Source organism: Schistocerca nitens, chromosome 3 (assembly GCF_023898315.1).
Source record: "Schistocerca nitens isolate TAMUIC-IGC-003100 chromosome 3, iqSchNite1.1, whole genome shotgun sequence".
NCBI lineage: Eukaryota > Metazoa > Arthropoda > Insecta > Orthoptera > Acrididae > Schistocerca > Schistocerca nitens.
The window spans coordinates 955,236,489-955,248,978 of record NC_064616.1 but is presented as its reverse complement, the minus strand read 5'-3'; positions in this window follow the sequence as shown (position 1 = coordinate 955,248,978).

The following is a 12,490-nucleotide window of genomic DNA, read 5'->3' as shown; positions in this document are numbered from 1 at the left end:
GTCTGCAAGCTGCCATCTTTCCACTGACCAGGAGTGGCGTGTCCACATCGCCCCCTGGCTGACTCGTGAGCATCTGGTGTAGTTTTAATCGATGCCTGGTTGGTGACCGGAGCCTGGTCTCCACGACAACCAGCATGGTGGACCACAGTCGGCAGTACCCACATGAGCACACGAAGGGCATCCTTCAGAAGAGCTCAGGTGGTAGTCGCACTGGGTCATCGTAGAACATCTGGCCGGGCTGTGCATTCTTTACCCGAATACCGTCGCCAGCACATTATGCCGCTGGTTCTGACCTGCGGCGGCGAAGTCACGGCTCTCTGATGAGGTGTCAGCAATCTTTCGCGGCACATCTGCCCGGTTGCCGCCTGCAGCTCCAAAGACAGTTATATCTTTCTAACCTCTGCACGACCAAAAATTTTATTACAGATAACGACGTATCACTGACACCTCTGGTCGTGCACTTAGCTTCTCTCTTCGCTCGACCTCCCGCTCACAACGCTACCCCTGCCCTGGAAAGGTACAAGTAATGACAGAATTGGCTGTCATCACAAGACTTCGGTGGCAACGAAGCTACATTTGCAGCACCCACTGGCAGTCCTACCGCAATGTGTTGAAGGGAGTGAATTTTTTTCGTAGAAACCCTTTGGAGTGGGAATGTCTATTCGAGAGACATCATTAGCGCCCTTAAGGTGTCATTTGTTAAAGCACAAGAGCCTCAAGATTCGTCACTACATGCATGTCCGAAGGAAAATTGCATCGTTCTTCCTAACAACATAGGCATGCAATATCCTATTTATCCTCCCATACTGGGCAACGACGTTCAAAGATGTTCTCTCCCGCACGTCAATTACATATAATGTGTGCACTAGAGCAGGCTTTGACAAAGGAACGACGACACATGAAAGTCTGGGACTGCCCATGGGTCGTGCCAAAGCGTTTAAGGCGATTACGAGCGCAAAGCGTGATATTCAGGTTTGAGTTCCAGTCTGACACAAATTTTCATTGCCATCATTATCTTATGCAGCTGATGGTTGTTCGTATTCGCAACTGCGAATACATTTCATGTATTTCGTAACGGCTGTAGTCGCCACAGAGGCTGTTTGTTCCTTCGAACATGCATGCATGTTTTTGGGGAAAATAACAAATCCTATCCCGGAGAGGAATATTGACACCATTACCTCATTTTCAAACGATAGGCGCACATTAAATATACTCACGCATTAAACCAGAAACTGTAATTATGAAATGACGTGGGGAAGGAAAACTTCAGGGCATGGTTAAGTTTGAGTTACGTCATAGTGACATTTTTGTGAACGGGACAAATTGTGAGATACCCGGAACAAACTTTCGCCTCGCAGCTACACTCATGGGTACGACTGTACTCCATTATGTTGACGGAGAAACAGTTTGAGGTACTGCCAACACCACATCTAACTTACCTTAACAACGATATGAATTATTTTATCATACATACCGTAGAAACCTTGATAATATCTCTACAGGGCGAAATTTTCATGAAGACAATGTTGCTACAGATTCAACAGCACGAGGAAAATCGATACCAAAATGTGGTAACCATAAGCGTTACAACCATTAATTTTTCCATGTCACTGATGCAAATTTGCATATTTCACTTTTGTTTCTAGCGTCGGATTATCCATCCTCCAGACTTACCCACACATTAGATAACTATCCTGTGGTTAAGTAGCATAAGGCGAGCATCGAAGAATAAAGTAATTACTGCTCATTATACCCTGTAATGAAAGTAAATGAGGGTGATGGAACGCATCTGTAAAAATGGGCTTAGCTAACCAAAACTGTAGAATGATAGTACAGAATTAGGAAACAATACCTATAAGCCAGCTCCCACGAGCAAAAAAGTTTTGCATTAAGTACAATTTTGTAAGTGGATCTAAGAAATGATGCAGAGGATAAGCTGAGGCAAAATTCGAGACATACTTTCCGACACAGGGGACGAATGTTGCATAGCAGAGTAATTTATATGGTCAGGTGGAAAATATTGTTAAATTTAAAACAGATGAGCTCAGAATAGAATAAGTTTGAGTAGGACAGGGGCAGCAATCGTTACAACACAGCTTACCGCCGATGTGACTGACCTCGGGACAGGGAAGGCGAAAATTCAGCCACCGCTGTGCTACTTAACAGGGCAAATGAGATAGGTAACGGAACAATTACTCCCAAACACAGTAATAATATTTTTTTTCCAAAATTGATTTCTAGCCATCGTTGAAGCTTGAAACGATATGCCGAGGTTGGCGGTAGATATATCTTTCTAACCTCGTAAATGTGTTATATTTTATATGTGCATTAATTTCTAATGACTAAAGGATGTAATGCCTGTATCTTTAATTGTAAGCGACTGTTCTACTCCAAAGGGATAGAAATGAGCTACTTAAAAGCAAAATTAATACCGCGAAAATCGAGTAATCGCTTTAGACGATTCGCTTGGCATGCTCCGTGGTGGCGTTGCGTAACAGGAAAGTGAAGACAGCCAGTGGTAAAGTGTTGAACAGTGTAGTCGTTTCGTCAATGGCCGCGGATATAAAATTGTCATGTTGTTAAAAAGTGCACACAATTTTCATTAGAATGGTGTGGCCTTTTGCTTCCACGTGACTTAATAAAGGGTGAAAATCTGTGAATCGTGGTTACCGCTGAACAATGACTCAGAGAAGTGTCGTATTGCTTGGAGTGTATTTATTCATCAGGGACTTGCAGAAGTTGTGTGAAATCATTTTCCTTCACCATTCTGGTGATAAAACCATCATCACACTTCCGGTGAAGCAAACCAAGACAAGGCAAGACTTTTATTTTGTTCAGTAAAGTTATTTTCTAAACGGAGTATTAGTCACAAGAAACCAAAGTAAAATAACCATAATTCGAACATCATAGTACATTAATAACAATGGTCAGACTTTCATTTGATCATACAATCACTGTTCCGTCCTAAATTTCTCATTTATTACGAATAATAACTTGTATGAAAATTAAGACGTTTAGAATAGTAATAACATTTCAGACTTTAGTATGTAGGTACTTAATAAACGGTACACTTCACTTTAAGGTAATGACGTTTTTTTAGTCAGCGCAACAGCAAGAGAAGCAACTGACATCACATATACCATTATATTACATGTAGTATTGTACTATAGTACATGTACTATTATACTATAGTACATGTACTATTATTGTCTCGTTTGTGGTTGCTACGGAACATGCGTCCCGTAAACGCACACGCATCGATGCTCGCGCTATCGCAGGTAATGACGGCTCGAGAGAGGGTGGTCTTACCATCGATGGTCGTTCTCAACATTTTCAACAGACAGATGCGGTGTGATCTGCGACCTGAGGTCGCTATATCACAACCCTGGATGGAAAATAAGATTTTTTACCGATTTGAATTATGAATGTTTGCTGGGTTGAAATGGACCAGCACTTTCTTACCGTAACCCCTTTACGTTGTGGGTGGATGATGGTGTAACGGCAGGTGACTCAAAGTGACTGCTGCATTTGGGTGGGTGGTGGCTGGTCGGTTTCCAGGCGGATGGCATTGCTCTGGATGGCGTTGCAGTCCTATCAGCTGTAGCATGGCAGATGCTCAGCGTCCAGTGGTGCCTCGCATTTCGGTGGCGTCTTCTCCACTTGAATAGGCTACCTTCCCAATTCCGATGAACTCTACTGTGTCTACTGCTAATGCGGACATTGGGTTTCCTACCATTTCGTTTCGTAACTCTGTTTGGGCCTCGTTGGGCGGTTCCAATAGTCTGTACAGTGGGCCACATCACAGAAAATTGTGCTCCGCTGTTGTCCAACTGAAAACGAAGGTAGCCTGCCTTCCGTACCACATTGCTCCACTCTGTAGCGTGGCCTCCATTTGCTTCCAGAGTAGCGTCAGGGAATACTTAAGTAGAGTACTGTGGGCCAGGTTGTGATTTGAGAAGCTCTCCTGGCAGACACAAAGGCTCGCCATAAACCAGCTCCACAGGTGACACCTGCAGGTCTTCTTCTAGAGGACTGCACAATCTCAATAGCTCTATCTGAAAGGCGTCAGTTCAAGAATCCGTCGTGTGGTACCCTATAGCCCCCTTCAGTAATGATGTAGACGCTCCACAATGTCGTTTGCATGATATGGTGAAGTCTTTGTGAGGTGTGTCCCATCTATTGGACCATTGCGTAAAATATATCTGCCTGCCACTACCTAACCTGCTCGGGAGTCACTTGTTGGGGACAATGAAAACTTGTAATCCAACCACTGCGGAAAACACCCACCATGCCCCAGTGTGTTTGCTTTTCTATTGAGTATACCTTAGGCCACTTGATGTACTTATCGATCGCCATAAGACAGTGTTGATAGTTACATGCAACTGGGAGTGGTCCTACCAAGTCTAGGTGGATATGTGACAATCGTGCCTCTGGGATGTCAATGTCCGCAGCTCGTGGTCGTGCGGTAGCGTTCTCGCTTCCCACGCTCGGGTTCCCGGGTTCGATTCCCGGCGGGGTCAGAGATTTTTCTGCCTCGTGATGACTGGGTGTTGTGTGCTGTCCTTAGGTTCGTTAGGTTTAAGTAGTTCTAAGTTCTAGGGGACTGATGACCATAGATGTTAAGTCCCATAGTGCTCAGAGCCATTTGAACCATTTGGATGTCAAACCATTTGACTAGAGGTCGTGCGTTCCGTGCTACTTTGCACTTTTGGCAGGCAAAGCAGGTCTAATTCAATGTACGGCAGTCCTTAGTATACCTCGGCACAAAAAATTCTTCATTATTAGCGCCCTTGTGGTGCGCATTCCCGGCTGACTGTACCTGTGTAGAGAACTGAAAACCCGTTGTCATAGGCCGGCCGCGGTGGCCGTGCGGTTCTAGGCGCTACAGTCTGGAGCCGAGCGACCGCTGCGGTCGCAGGTTCGAATCCTGCCTCGGGCATGGATGTGTGTGATGTCCTTAGGTTGGTTCGGTTGAAGTAGTTCTAAGTTCTAGGGGACTGATGACCTAAGATGTTAATTCCCATAGTGCTCAGAGCCATTTGAACCATTTTGAACCTGTTGTCATAGAGAAGCTACTGTCGGCGTGCTGACTTGCCACAGTGCATCACTTTCACAGCGCCTGACAGTGGCATGCGGCGCCCTGAAGTCCCGTCTTGCATTTCAGCAGGTCCTCAAATTCTTGTCATCATCTGGTGCTGTTGCCAGTCCGATGAAATTCACCGGTGAAGAAATGCTTTCCACTCTAGCGGTGACGTTGTCCGAACTATTTAAAAGATGAATGTCTAGTGTAAATTGCAGAAATAATTTAGGTGGTTGATTCGCAGTAGGGGATAGTTATTTTTTGGCTGCGAAAGAGTGAAAGTCAGTGGCCAATGAACTGTGTGTAAAGTGAAGGCATGCTCTCCCACTACGAATCTGAAGTATCAAACTGCTTCATATGCTGGTAACAGTTCTGTGTAAAATGGTGGCCAAGAGCGCTGCTTCTCAGTGCTCTTGTCGGAGAGGAAACCCGAAGGTAGCCAGTCCCCTCATACATTCTGTTGAAACGCAACACTGACAGAGCAGAACGAAGTGTCAGAGAAAATTTCCAGTGCAGTATCAGGATTTCGGTACGCAAGGACGGTAGCTTGCTTGAGACTCTCCATTCTGTGAGGGCGAAGTCTAAAAATTTCGATCTGTACTACAGTCAAGGTCACGCAGCACGGTTACGTAGACGGAGGATACCCGATTTCGCATGCAGTGGCTGATTACGAGGAACAGTAGCTTTCATAATTAAGTTTAAAAGATTAGACCATACTTGGTGAATTCAAACGATGTTGAGATATGCGACAGACAATTGTAAGACCAACTGATCACAAAAAATATCAGTTTTGTAATAACTGTCTAAACAGAATCTTGAAGCTATTGTACGCAATTTGCTGCCACTTAAGAGCACAACTTTAATTTACATAAAATCGAGGGATATAGGTCACAGTTACCACTTGTAAGTTCATCGACTGAATACCGGTACGAAGTGAGAAAACCCTGTCTTAGGGATCCGTAGTCGTTATCGAAATTACCTCAGCTAGGGAAGGAGAGCTTTCGGGGCCGATAAATGGGGAGAAAAGCGCTCATGAAACCTGACCCATTACGTCACTGCTGCAGGCTCGACTTAATAAACATAGGCGTTTGGATCTTGAGGACACTTTTGTCGCGTTGCCATTCTGTCCGCATATCTAAGGACCAGAGAGAATGGCAGACTGTTGAGTTTCTGCCTACTGGGGCATTGCGGATGAGAGCGCCAGTGAAGGATCAGCCCTCCTCCTCTACTGGGTCCTCGCGAGTGGTGTGCAAACTTCCATCTATGCACAAACCAGACAGGCGCGTCTGTGGCTCCCCCTTGCTGACGCGTGAGCATCTGCTGCAGCTCTGAACACAGTTACACCTCCGTGAACTCTGTTCGAACAATAAATGTTATTACATATAACGCTGAATCACAGATGCATCTGTCCGTTCACTTGACCACTCACCCTGATTCTTGCTCGACTTCCTAAGCACAACGCGGCCTCACACCCGCATAGCTACAGTAGTAAGAAGGACATTATGAGTGCAACGATACCTCTGTTCAAGATTAATTGCTAATTAGCACAACAAACTAATCGCTGCTTAACAAACGTGTTGAGATCCTTCACAATTTGCACATAGATATGGTCTGCAAAAAACAACAGAACCCCTTGCCGAGAAAGGGAATGAAACCTTCAGACATGTATACAGTTAAGCAATATCAAGTAAAGTCATAGCCGGCCGCGGTGGTCTTGCGGTTCTAAGCGCTCAGTCCGGAACCGCGCGACTGCTACGGTCGCAGGTTCGAATCCTGCCTCGGGCATGGATGTGTGTGATGTCCTTAGGTTAGTTGCGTTTAAGTAGTTCTAAGTTCTAGGGGACTGATGACCACGGCTGTTACGTCCCATAGTGCTCAGAGCCATTTGAACCAAGTAAAGTCATAATTGAAGCAAAGCGAATTCCACGAGCGTTTGTGTGAAAAGAGAAACCGCCAACGTTAAATTAAAGGTAGCTGTCACCTCTATGGACAACATAACAAACACTATATTTCTATAATTGATTACTGATTCTGAGTTGAAGTGATTTGTTCACTAACTCACAAACAGAATTCCATGAGTATTTGTGCTGTTTGAGTCCCGTCATCAGTGTGTAACAACCATTATTTCAGTCACATACTGTTCACGTGTATACTCTGTTCTAGGAAATGGAATCCTTTTCTTGGGAATAATTTAAAAAATACGAACAGAGTACTGAAAATACAGAACAGGTCTTAAGAATAGTAGATAAAATTACCAGTAATGATACTGCAAAGATTTCTTAAGAACAGGGGGATTTTAACTACAACATATGAATTCATTAATCAGTGATGCACATTAAAAATAACCTTTTAAAATACTTATTCTCGGCTCTGCCCATGCTAATGGAACTAGATCTGCACTGTACTTACATTTACCAATGAAAGTGAAACTTGCTGTTAAAAGGCCATTTCCAAGTTTTCGGTAATTTTATTTCGGTAAAGCGTAAATTTGTCCTTGTCAATACTTTGTAAAGGGCATCTGTAATCAGTACGGATGCTTGGAATGTACTTTATAAATCATACCTACTCGAATATTGCGAACGGCAAATACTAAAATGCATTGAGACGTATTATCATCAGTCATTCGTTTTTCATATTGCAGTTTCAGAAAAGAGTCATAACCCCATTCACTCATTAATGTTCAATTAGTCCTCTAATGACTGCCGTTCATTAATTTGCGTGATTTACGTAGGTATAAGCTACTCATTTCATCCTCTGTTCATTACTGAAGTCAGAATGCAGCACAAAATAGAGTAATTGGGTCATTACTTTGTTTGCAACAAGGCATAGGTTCATTAAATCAGGGCTTAATGATTATCCGAGCACTGTTGTTGTTGTTATTGTGGTCTTCAGTCCCGGGACTGGTTTGATACAGCTCTCCATGCTACTCTATCCTGTGCAAGCTGCTTCATCTCCCAGTACGTACTGCAGCCTACATCCTTCTGAATCTGTTTAATGTATTGATCTCTTAGTCTCCCTCTACGATTTTTACTCTCCACGCTGGCCTCCAATACTAAATTGGTGATCCCTTGATGCCTCAGAACAAGTCCTACCAACCGATCCCTTCTTCTAGTCAAGTTGTGCCACAAACTCCTCTTCTCCCCAATTCTGTTCAATACCTCCTCATTAGTTACGTGTTCTACGCATCTAATCTTCAGCATTCTTCTGTAGCACCACATTTCGAGGGCTTCTATTCTCTTCTTGTCCGAACTATTTATGGTCAATGTTTCACTTCCATACATGGAGTCTAGACTCCATACATGTACTCGCAGACACGACTTCCTGACACTTAAATCTCTACTCGATGGTAACAAATTTCTCTTCTTCAGAAACGCTTTCCTTGCCATTGCCAGTCTACATTTTATATCCTCTCTACTTCGACCATCATCAGTTATTTTGCTCCCTAAATAGCAAACCTCCTTTACTACTTTATGTGTCTCATGCCCTAATCTAATTCCCTCGGCATCACTCGAGTTAACTCGACTACATTCCATTATCCTCGTTTTGTTTTTCTTGATGTTCATCTTATAGCTTCCTTTCAAGACACTGTCCATTCCGCTCAGCTGCTCGTCCAGGTACTACTCCGAATTTTTCCTTTGTTCCCTTTACTGCTTGCTCAATATACAGATTGAATAACATAGGGGATAGGCTACAATCCTGTCTTACTCCGTTCCAAACCACTGTTTCCCTTTCATACCCCTCGATTATTGTAACTCCCATCTGGTTGCTGTATAAATTGTAAATAGCCTTTCGCTCCCTGTATTTTACCTCCGCCACCTCCAGAATTTTAAAGAGAGTATTCTAGTCAACATTGTCAAAAGCTTTCCGTAAGTCTACAAATGCTAGAAACGTAGGTTTGCCTTTCCTTAATCTATTTTCTAAGGTAAGTCGTAGGGTCAGTATTGCCTCACGTGTTCCAACATTTCTACTGAATCGAAACTGATCCTCCCCAAGGCCGGATTCTACCAGTTTTTCTAATCGTCTGTAAAAAATTCGTGTTAGTATTTTGTAGCTGTGGCTTATTAAACTGATAGTTCGGTAATTTTCACATCTGTCACACCTGTTTTCTTTGGGATAAGAATTATTATATTCTTCTTGAAGTCTGAGGGTAATTCACCTGTCTCATACATCTTGCTCACGAGATGGTAGAGGTTTGTCAGGGCTGGTTCTCCCAAGGCTATCAGTAGTTCTAATGGAATGATTTCCATTCCCGGGGCCTTGTTTCGACTTAGGTCTTTCAGTGCTCTGTCAAACTCTTCACGCAGTATCATACCTCCTATTTCATCTTCATCTACATCCTCTTCCATTTCCATAATGTTGTCCTCAAGAACATCGCCCTTGTATAGACCCTCTGTATACTACTTCCACCTTTCTGCTTTCTCTTCTTTGCTTAGAACTGGGTTTCCATCTGAGATCTTGATATTCATGCAAGTAGTTTTCTTTTTTCCAAAGGTCTGATTAATTTTCCTGTAGGCAGTATCTATCTTACCCCTAGTGATATACGCCTCTACATCCTTACAGTTGTCGTCTAGCCACTCCTGCTTAGCTATTTTGCACTTCCTGTCGATCTCATTTTTGAGACATTTGTATTCCTTTTTGCCAGCTTCATTTACTGTATTTTTGTATTTTCTCCTTTCATCAATTAAATTCAGTATCTCTTCTGTTACCCAAGGATTTATATGAGCCCTCGTCTTTTTACCTACTTGAACGTCTGCTACCTTCACTATTTCATCTCTCAAAGTTACCCATTCTCCTTCTATTGTATTTTTTGCCCTGTTCTTGTCAATCGTTCCCTAATGCTCTCCCTGAAACTTTGTACAACCTCTGGTTTAGTTAGTTTATCCAGCTCCCATCTCTTTGAATTCCAAATTTTTTGCAGTTTCTTCAGTTTTAATCTACAGTTCATAACCAATAGATTGTGGTCAGAGTCCACATCTGCCCCTGGAAATGTCTTACAGTTTAAAACCTTGTTCCTAAATCCCTGTCCTCCCATTATATAATCTATCTCAAACCTGTCAGTATCTCCAAGCTTCTTCCATGTATTCAAATTTCTTTTATGATTCTTGAACCAAGTGTTAACTATGATTAAGTTATGCTCTGTGCAAAATTCTACCAGGCGGCTTCCTGTTTCATTCCTTACCCCCATTCCATATTCACCTACTACGTTTCCTTCTCTTCCTTTTCCTACTATCTAATTCCAGTCACCCGTGACTATTAAATTTTCGTCTCCCTTCACTATCTGAAAAATTTATTTTATCTCATCATACATTTCATCAAACTCTTTGTTATCTGCGGAGCTAGTCGCCATATAAACTTGTACTACTGTGGTAGGCGTGGGCTTCGTATTTATCTTGGCAACAATAATGTGTTCACTATGCTGTTTGTAGTAGCTTACCCGCATTACTATTTTTTTATTCATTATTAAACCTACTCCTGCATTACCTCTATTTGACTTTGTATTTATAACCCTGTATTCACCTGACCAGAAGTCCTGTTCCTCCTGCGACCGAACTTCACTAATTCCCACTATATCAAACTGTAACCTATCCAGTTCCCTTTTTAAATTTTCTAACCTACCTGTCCGGTTAAGGCCAGTTTTGTTTCTCCTGATAACCACGTCCTCCTGAGTAGTCCCCGCCGGGAGATCCGAATGGGGGACTATTTTACTTCCGGAATATTTTACCGAAGAGGACGCCACCATCATTTAACCATACAGTAAAGCTGCATGCCCTCGGGAAAAATTACGGCTGTAGTTTCCCCGTGCTTTCAACCGTTCGCAGTACCAGCACAGCAAGGCCGTTTTGGTTAGTGCTACAAGGCCAGATCAGTCAATCATCAAGACTGTTGCCCGTGCAAACTACTGAAAAGGCTGCTGCCGCTCTTCAGGAACCACGCGTTTGTCTGGCCTCTCGACAGAGTTTTCCAGCAACAAACAGACAAGTAAAATAATAGACGGAGAAAAATTCTACGTCCACAACAATGTAAAAAAAGTACAACATTGTTGTGGACGTAGAATTTTTCTCCGTCTATTATTTTACTTGTCTGTTTGTTGCTGGAAAAATCACTTCCGGTTGCGCAACCTCGCTGATAAGGACTTCCTGTACAGCGTTAGCAGTCATTTCTTAAAATAGACGTTATTTAATTCTGTTTTCTGCAGCAACAAGGGACCTAGTATTACTAGGACCTTGTTGCAGAATTATCCCTTTTTAGGTTATTTTTATTATTAGGATAGATTTTTTTACCTCAATAGATTAAAAACCTCAAAGTTCTGCTCAGAGAGATACAGAAGGCAATATAGAAAATGGCCTCACGGTAAGTGAGGTCTCCTTCTCACGGTGAATAAAATAGGCACATAGGTAGTTTACTATGTGGTAGTGGCTGTCCTGTCAGCGCAACCTCGCTGATAAGGACTTCCTGTACAGCGTTAGTAGTCATTTCTTAAAATAGACATTATGTACGGCTATCTAAGGCACACAAGCCTCCCCACCAACTGCAAAATTATTTGACAGTTGACACTTAGCGCGATGGAGCTGGTTTCCTTCAATGAGAGCGCTCAACGCCACTCACGAACCATTCGTCATTGCCAAACTACCACAAAAATTGGTCAGCTCACTTCCAGTACCTCGCCCGGCTTTCTTTCTTGATCTGGTCATGCATCTGGTACTTTTTCCTTCGTATTTCATCACATACTATAAACATACCAAAAACAACACACACACACACGCACACACAGACACACACAACGGTGCTAATGAAATACACAAGTTTCATGCGCGTAACTAGTCACACACTACTCGATACGTCCGTACAAGACGCGATTCAAAGTCACATATACAGTCATCGTAATAACAGAGATCGGATTGCATTAGATGAACTTCGCACGACATTTGGCGAAGCCGAATTTTTGAAGGCTGCAGTTCATTGTTGCGACTGCGTCACAACAGCTATAAATATAACTACTTAACGCCGTGTTGTTGCATAGCGTAATGGTTAGTGTATAAGCCCCGTGTGCAAAGCGATCCTGATTTTAGGTCTGCCGCACTTTGTTGACCGCTGTTTTTCCAATTACATTGAACACTGTGGTTAGCTTAGGATATGAGATTAAATTCAGTACTGGAAACAGCGTCGTACGCCGCAGTTTAGTCATTGGTGACTTAAAATAAGCTGTCGACAGGACATCTCGCATTTCCGACATACCTCGTGGCGGCCGCTTCCTACATTGTTCTATAGTAGCTCACTTGCGAAATTAGCAATCACCTTACAAGGGTAAACATAAAACTAAAATCAACATTCTCTAGCACGGGAAAAACCGAATCGGTCATTGCAGGGTATCCATGAATCAACGCTTTTACCTAAAGGAGTTATATATAG